At 29.0% G+C, this 9,056-nt stretch overlaps 1 protein-coding gene across 1 annotated transcript in view; it reads right to left on the bottom strand.

Annotated features, from left to right (window-relative positions):
- The window catches only part of LOC100165725 (neurotrimin-like), a 146,668-nt gene that overhangs the window by 118,558 nt on the left and 19,054 nt on the right, over positions 1 to 9,056 (bottom strand). The window lies entirely within an intron of this gene.

Here is a 9,056-nt window from a genome sequence, read left to right on the forward strand (position 1 = left end):
TTTTTTAATTAAACCTATTTAATGCTAAATAAAACTAAATCGGTTTATAACTGAGTATGTTATTTATTTTTTAATGAAAATATACATTTGTTTAATTGAAAATCACCACATTTTCATGTCAGATTACCTCAATGCTGGTTAAACATTTTCCACGATATATTTATAAATTAATTGTGTTACATAACTATGTTTTACTATATCATGAACAATAAAACATACTTAATAATAATGTTATATTATTTTTTTTTTTTTTTTCTATTAATTAATTAATAACCCACAGCAACTTAAGCCATTGGGTGATTTTAAACTATGGGGAGGGTATTGTTGGTTAAACACGTGTGTTTGTAGTTTGGCAGAATTTTTAGTGGGCACCCGTAAGTATTTGCCAGGCCCGGGTGGGGGATGGCTGTATTATAATTATTATACTCTTCACTAAATCGGTCACAAAATTCGTTATAATAACTACCTGTAACACGTCTTTCACATTAATATTATTTTATGTTTAAATTAAAAACTTACTATAAAATAAATATAAACGATTCCTATATATAATTTAATTACATTAAAAAATAATGACACGCCTGTTCAAAACAAGGTAAACTCTGTCTTTTGAGTGTATAAAAGAATTGTTTTCAAATATTTACACCCCGCAAAGTACCCAAGTCACAGAACAATTTGCTTTTCTTTACCAAACCAGAGATATAAATTATTCAAATGTATGCACTTTTACATACAATTTTTACCCATGAATTGAAAATGTATTAATCAATCGAAAATTATTTATATATGTGCATTCTTCTTTGCATTAGAACACGTCATACTGCAGTTGACTAAAATTTTGGCGTACAAAATGATACAACAATAATATATTTTTTGTCGGACCTCGTGTGTAACTTGAAACACATGAAATCTGTCCAAATCTCTTCAGATTATTATACAGAGTTTATCAGAAATGTACCATGAAATTATATTTTAAGCTCATATACACGTAGAATAATAACCCCATCGCGCTCGATGATGAAGACCGTACTCGTATATTATCCATGTTATAATATTATGCACGATATCCAGTTGTATAACTTAATTGTCAAGAATGCGGGTTGTAGATGCACTCACTGTCGTTTAATTCTAGACACGCACAATGCTGTTTTAAACGCTGCGCACCAGATAAATATTCCAAATTACCGTTCACTCCGCCAAGTCTCCTCTATAAATTACGCCGACGAATCAACAAACAGACGGGTAACGACGGACAAAAACTGCTTTGAAACACAAATACCCGACGGACCAGCTAGGTAGTAAATAATATTATATCGAGCCGAAAGAAGAAACGAATTAGGCACAATGGGTACCTAATTATTGTAATATCTTCAACCGGATTAATATTTACAGTAAGCATTATGACTCCGCAGTAAGTTTATCCCGACCGTGACTCGAATGTGCAGAAATATATTTTGGTGTGCTCCACTAGATTTCTGATTTCAGTTTTCAAATGATGTATTGATTTTTTATGTTAAGTTCAATTATCTATAAATAGTTTGACTCGTTATAACCATTTATTTTGTTGGACAATGTTAATAAATATAATAATAATATGCGTTAGATATTAGAACTAGACATTTTAATATTGAACGTCTAAATAAAATATAAAGTTGAAAACTTTTGAGTTTTTAATGCCAATACAGACTATTTTTGTTTTATTTAAATATTTAAACATGAAACGAATTAAATTAAATGTTAGACGTATCTAAAAGTTGTTCCACCACTAACAGAAAACGTATTAGGTATATATCAACTCAACTCTTCAATTTTGTTATTCAAACGAAAAATCAAAAACCGTTTTAATGTAACCTCGGAGGGTAAGATGTCACAAAGATCTATATACCAGCATTCAATCGTGAAACAGCGTTTCACTCTATTTGGATTTCTCTAGGGATGTTTTTTAGGTCCAAAACACCTTTACTTATAATATCGATGAGGCTGTTTTGGAAACGCGTTCATACACGCAGATCGGTGGCGGAGTCAAACACTCTTCTACCCATATACACATGGACACACAATGGGTACATGACACGATTAACACGCTGAACATGATCACAATAGTATTCGCCGTGCACAGTAAAAACAATTATGAGTTACGCAACGACGTGTTTACGATTATCGGTGGTAGTCCGTGTATATTATAATGATATATCAGCAGACAATTCTGCAGTCGATCTTCTATATAGTTAGTCCCAGGCTTAACGCCACAACCGCCGCCGCCGCCGTCGGCTCATAGCTCTTTGGTTAATGCAGTTTTTATGGGCCCCGTAAATAAGTTTCTATATGACTATTATTCGGAACTGCAGGCGGGACGATATGACTTTACCCGTTTCGCCGCCCACCTGTTTTTTGGCTACCGACGTTCCACCGGGTTAACGAGACCGGGTTCCCTCCACCGCCCAACGCCACTGCAGTGAGTCCGACGGATGTGTGCTGTGCACGGGAATTCGGTAAGTACAGACACCGGTGGTACAAAAGAGGGGCGCGCGAAAAAGAGAGACAGAGACAGAGAGAGAGTGAGAGAGAGACGGGGAGGAAGACGGGCGGTGATACCGGGGGAAATACAGATGGCAAACCCCGTGAAGTGGGGAGGAGGAGAAATTCAGAGGGCGAGTCGGGTGAGATGTAGATAAAGATAGAGGGAGAGACGGTTGATCAACGAAATGGCCGCTTGTAATGAGAATAAACGATCTGACGTATAAAAACCATCTGGTTCCACTGGATGCTCATGCTTTTACTTCCTTATTTTCTCAAAAACATGGTGCGGTAATAGCTCGCGTGGCAGAAGCCACGACGATAAACGTTGAGACGACCATAACTGCGATCATGACTTTTTTACACCTCGAAATAAGTCTCGTTTCCATCAGTAATTTGTGACCGCGGGGATGCAGTCACACACCCTCACGGCTGGTCACAGTGCCGCACATCGTAACGTCTCAATGACAACCGAAAAAAAACTTATGTCTATTAAAAATAATGCACGTTAATATTTCAATTTTATTAAAATATATAAAAACTATACTGCGACGAAAATAATTACTGCAAAAGTTTAAACTTTCCCGTAGTCGCATTAGGGTTTTCCCGCGAATCGTGTTATCAAGTTTTAAACTAATTAATTTCCCTGTACAGTTTATAGTATATTAAATTATGTTCTAACTAAAGCAAATTGAACTGATATTAAAGAATATAATTTAGCATTTGTTACTCGAGAAAAATATATTACAAAGGTAGGTGTTATTTTAAATATATATTACCTATGTAGGTACGTATGAGTGTACAGTGAAACCTCGATCACCGTAGGGATATTAAACCGTGTCCGCTATTAAGGGATGTCCCTTAAAATTTAATTTAATATTTAATTTAAATTTTTAAATTGTGATAAATTTAATACGGCAAACCGAGAAATTGACAATCCATTACATATTATAGAACATTATAATTTCGATAATTTATTATTACTTCCAATGGTACATTAGTAGGTTTGATAAAACGATTTATCAAACTAGTAGGTGTATGGAATATAATTTAGACCATTATTTACAAACAAAATTTAATAGAAATTAATGTACGATGTGGGACGGTGCTGTGTAAACGTAGTCTTTATTATGATATTGTACTTGAAAAACTCAACCATGTATAATATCATCACAACTTGAATGTATAACTACATATAATGATTACAATATTTCATTCAATACTCATTGGCTTAACTAAATATTTACAATTAGGAATATTCAATTTACTATACGCATGCAATTTAAACTTTATCTTAAATAATTGTCTAACTAACTAACTAGGTATATATTATTATGACTAATTTTTTAACGATTCATTTTTTGTGCCAAAAGCAAAACAAAATTCATCTAGTCTTATTCGTTGCATACAATTATTTAAATATAATATAATATGCCTATCGACATACCCGCTTTAGACTATCTTATTTACCTATATTATAATATAACCCAGTAACTATGATATTATTATCTACGGATAAATTAAAAGATATTTTGATATTTTTAAACAGTAAATACTGTACTGACCAAACAAATCTAATATATCAACATATACAAATTCGTTTCTTTTAATATTTAACGATTATTTTTATAAAAATAAGTATAGTGGCTATAAAAACGATAAAAATAGCTTTAGTGGTGTATGAGATGTAGATAATTGTTTTGGGATTTTACTTAAATTTAAATTTTAACGGATTTTAGATTTGGAGGCTTATACTTCGGTGTTAGTTGTGTCCACGCTAATAATTTTTGAACGGGAATTAAATTGTTGTCCAGTGTCCTATTACTTATTTGTATAAGGATAATATGATCGTGATGGAGTGAGAAATAGATCAAAGTGAATACCAAGATTAAGTTTTGGTTTTTTTTTTAAAAATAATAATCAAAATGTTAAAATATCAAATATGAGATAATTTAAGGACAGTCAATCTGTTTAAACATTTTAGGTAAATGCGTTGATTTGTTATGGTTTATTAGTTATACTTCACTTTTTTGCGTACCATATTTCCAGCTAGTTGAGTTAGGTTGAAGTTAGTTTTAAGTTGAAATTAGGTTTACCACGAACCAACATCCTGTTATAATAAGGGAATTTGTAATTTTATTTTTAAAACTTCCGTCTTTCAAAACTGTTAAAATATGATCATAAAGTTATAATATATTACTTTAAAAGAAATAATAATACCCATTTTATGTTTTTTTAAAAGGCTTTTACAAGTTTGACTGTTATAAATAATAATTAAAGTTATAACACACGTAAGTGCATGTTATTGGTAATGTCAATAATAAATTGTTATGCACATTATGTTTCTTTGTTAAATTTAATTACTGATAATGTGACAACGAATAATATATTCCAATTAACTAGTAATACGTAAATAATGCAGTTAAGCATGTATAAGTCAATAACACATGAGTTATTGCAAGATAACAATGAAATTATTTACGAGAACATTAAAACTATAATTTTGTTTGCGAGATTGAACATAAAAATAAACTAGACCATGGGTACATACAACGAGAAACATAAAACATTAAAAGCAATATTTTGTTCAAGATTTTGGTACAATAAATTTTATTATTCAACAATTTATACATTCGAGGCACATATTTTATACAATGCTGTTTGTTCTATAAAATGTCGATCCAATATTCAACGCCAATGAAATGTATTCTTTCACCTGGACACAAAAATGTTTAAATAATTTCAATCTTAAACAGAGAGTGTAAACATCAATAAATCTATAAATTCTTTATTTAATGAATTATTTTCAGCAATCTTTGTGGAATCCCTAAAAATAACAGGAAGAGTAGTAAGACTTAACTTTTATTTGAAAAGAATTACGAATGTTTTATTTAAAATGTTGTGTTGTTACCATTTGCGTATACACCAATAATATAGAAATGAATATTAATTAAATAAGACTTTTGATTTTTTAAATGATTTTAATATATTATTTTTATCAACCACTGCAATTTATTTAGTACTTAAACCACAAATAAATTAATTATGTATGACCTAACAAAAGTATCGATACGTTTTAAACCTTTTTTTAAAAGCAATATTATACTATTATATTATATTATTAAATAATTATGTTTAATATAGAAATTAAACAAATAACATAATATAAGTCCCAAGTTTTTTCATCGTATAGGTATTTAATTATAAATTATTTTATTCAGACTCGTTACATATAAAAATTAATAGTTAGTTCTAATTAAACATAGCAGAAACTTGTAACATAACTTAATATGAGTATAAAAACTTTTTTTTATGAATTCATCCAGTCGAATGTAAAAATTGTTTCTTTGTTCTAGTAAGTAGCTTTTTCGGCTTACTATAGCAATATTATTTTTTAAATTTTCCCAGAATTATAGAGCAAGGGAAATTTTTAGAAAGAAAAATGTTACACAAGGACAGAAAATGAAAAAAAAAAGTTACAATGTTATATGATTAATTAAAAAAAACAACACACACACACACATTAAAAATGCAGGTATTTATTAACATTCAAAATAATAATGATGTACGAATGATTAATTAATATGAAACTAATATTGATATAACTGAAGATTCACGTATACTGATTCGTACGTAAAAATAGAGCCTTCGGTACCTATACATATAGATTTAAATAAAATAATTATCAAACCGTATAGCAATATTATTTTACAACCAATTTCGTTTGGAATGTCGAAATAATCAAAAAATATATTGCAATCAGTCAATTAATCAATATTATTAATGGTTTTGATCACATTATATAATGACTTTAATATTAACATAAGTGCCCAGCATTCTTATGTTTACTACCAGAATACTAGAATCAGTGGCGTACCCAGGATTTTCGAATGGGGGGGGCTAAACAAAGTAAATCAAAATTTAACATCATCTTAACAAACAATTTTCAATAAAGTCTTATAGCAGTTAATTGTAATATTTCATTATTATATACTTTTTATAACACATACATAATATATTAGTGATATATTTAATTAGTAGGAAGTAGGGACTGATTTATTATAAAAAATATGTTATACGATTATTGCTTATAATAGGTCGTTGTTACTTAAGATAATAGTACGTTCAACGTTGTATTCAACACTGTTTTTAGGAATATAATGGTTGGTACTTTGTATTTTATAATATAAAATGTATTCCATAACACGGCCAATGGGGGGGGCTGAAGCCCTCTAAGCCCCCCCCTGGGTACGCCACTGACTAGAATACTTCTAGAATGGTTTACTACCTATATTACCTATATTTAATATAGATATTGTAGTTTTTAAGGAGACTTTTTTTTTTAATTTGTATGACAAGTTTTTGAGTTATTTAACTTTGTGTATTAAGGACATCTATATGTCCTAATGGACTTCTAAGATATGGGAACTGTGGTGATTTTAAAATGTTTATAATATAATTATCCATCACCATTCATAATTTGTAAAAATTATTATATAAAAATGGTTCAAGCAGAAAAAATACTAGATTTAATACAACATTTATTTTATACTTTCTTAAAACCATTTTTAAGGACTATTTTCCATAGAACAAATATTTTAATAATTGAGAATCGTTAGAATTGTAAATTAGATACATCAACATTTTCAAAACGATTATTTACTGAATAATTAACAGTAAAAATAATGGTTCTAATTTGAAAACCAGAAGCTTGTATCGCCACAGACACTATTTAAGTAGTACAAAAATTTTCAAAAATTTGAAAAAGTTCAATATCAAAGGAAAAAAATTGGGGTGAACATGATTGGTGAATCACCCTGTAGATCGATACTCGTGGCAGTATGTATTATAAATTATAGTAAACTAACTCATACCACCCTCCATACTTTCAGACTCAACTATGATTAGAATGCCCTTGAGTATAAATCAAACGGTTTGAAGTTTACAATATCTATAATTTAAAATGGATGTTCCACTAGAATGGCTTAGTAGATACTAATTTTCTGAAGGAACATCTTCTGTTCGAGTTTCCAAAATAAAATTAACAACGAAACGATTGGTTTTCAATTTAAAATATTGTAACAGGTGATGCGCAAGACGGAACTTTAGAAAATTAGTAAACTATTTGAACGATTTTGTGCTTATGTATAGTCGAGTAGCAGTAGAGACATCAATTAATATAATCTTAGTAGATATTTATTGTACAATCCTACGGGATCAACTTATAAACTAATATATTGAGTCCAATTTTGTCACAATATTTATATATTAGGTATAAGCGGGGACACTTCCATGTGCCATGAATTCATTATTTGTCAATTAGTTCATATCATCAAATGTTCTTAGTGTCAAAAACGTTTTATTTGTTTTGACTGTAGTGAAAGGGGTTAAACCTCCCTTAGAAATATTTTTTTTATTATTAAAAAAGTCGATAGATATTATTACGATAATATATTTTTAGACAAAAGTATTGAAAATAAAGAAAAAACGTAAATAATTTCTATTTTAATAACTCTAACATAAACATCAAATATTAAAAACTTTACCCCTCATCCTCCTTCCAAAAAAAAAGAACGTTATTCGGCTACGCCCTTACTTACTGTGTTATATTAGTACAATGAATAATATATAAATCAGAAATACATAATTCACAATAATAATAACAAAAATGGTATAATATGTTATAAAATATTCAAACACTACCTAGCATTTTAATATTTTTCGTACTTCGTATTTAATATTACATGATTGTTGTATATGTCTATCAAATTGACAAATATTGATAGAAAAGCAAAAGTCCATAGTTGAACTTATTATAAATATTGTTTGAAGACAGTTTTAGTTTACACACTTATAGGTATACCTATTATAATATTACATATTATATTGTTGCATTGATATAACTAAATAAACTTTTTAAATTAAATCATCTTTTGTATTTTTTAATTAAACTTATACCTAACTACAGCCATGATGAATCCTAATGAATATGTAAAATATTCTTCAACCGCCACATTGTAAGTGATAACATAACCATAAACGTTCCATATCAAGATAAAATTCGTAACATAATTAATTACTAATCATTTGATAAAAAAAACTACAGCTCTGCATTTCGCATATTCTGAATTATAACCAACCAGAAAAATAACAACATATAAGCGATTCCAACATTTAACATTAATCACACTTATATACATTTTATCAATGGAAATAATAAGTTGTTGACCAGTCATTATAATAAACGTTTTATAATATAATATTGCAAAATTATCACATTTATTATTTGCATATAAATGTAATAATACGTTAAGGTTGGTATATAAAATCGTTTATCGTTCACAAAATATTTGGATTGCAAAATGAAATTGAAAGATAGACTTGTTTGTTAGAAATGTATACTTTCAGGTGTAAACAGGAAGGTAAAAGCAAAAGAAAATAAAAAACAATAAATAAACGAGTGTACTAAGCGAAAGTAAATTTAATGTTAAGGTGGCTCGATAAAAGATAAAGAAATAATTTTCGTCAGAGTTGAAACA

The sequence above is a fragment of the Acyrthosiphon pisum genome, chromosome A1 (genome assembly GCF_005508785.2).
Source record: "Acyrthosiphon pisum isolate AL4f chromosome A1, pea_aphid_22Mar2018_4r6ur, whole genome shotgun sequence".
Taxonomy (NCBI): Eukaryota; Metazoa; Arthropoda; class Insecta; order Hemiptera; family Aphididae; genus Acyrthosiphon; species Acyrthosiphon pisum.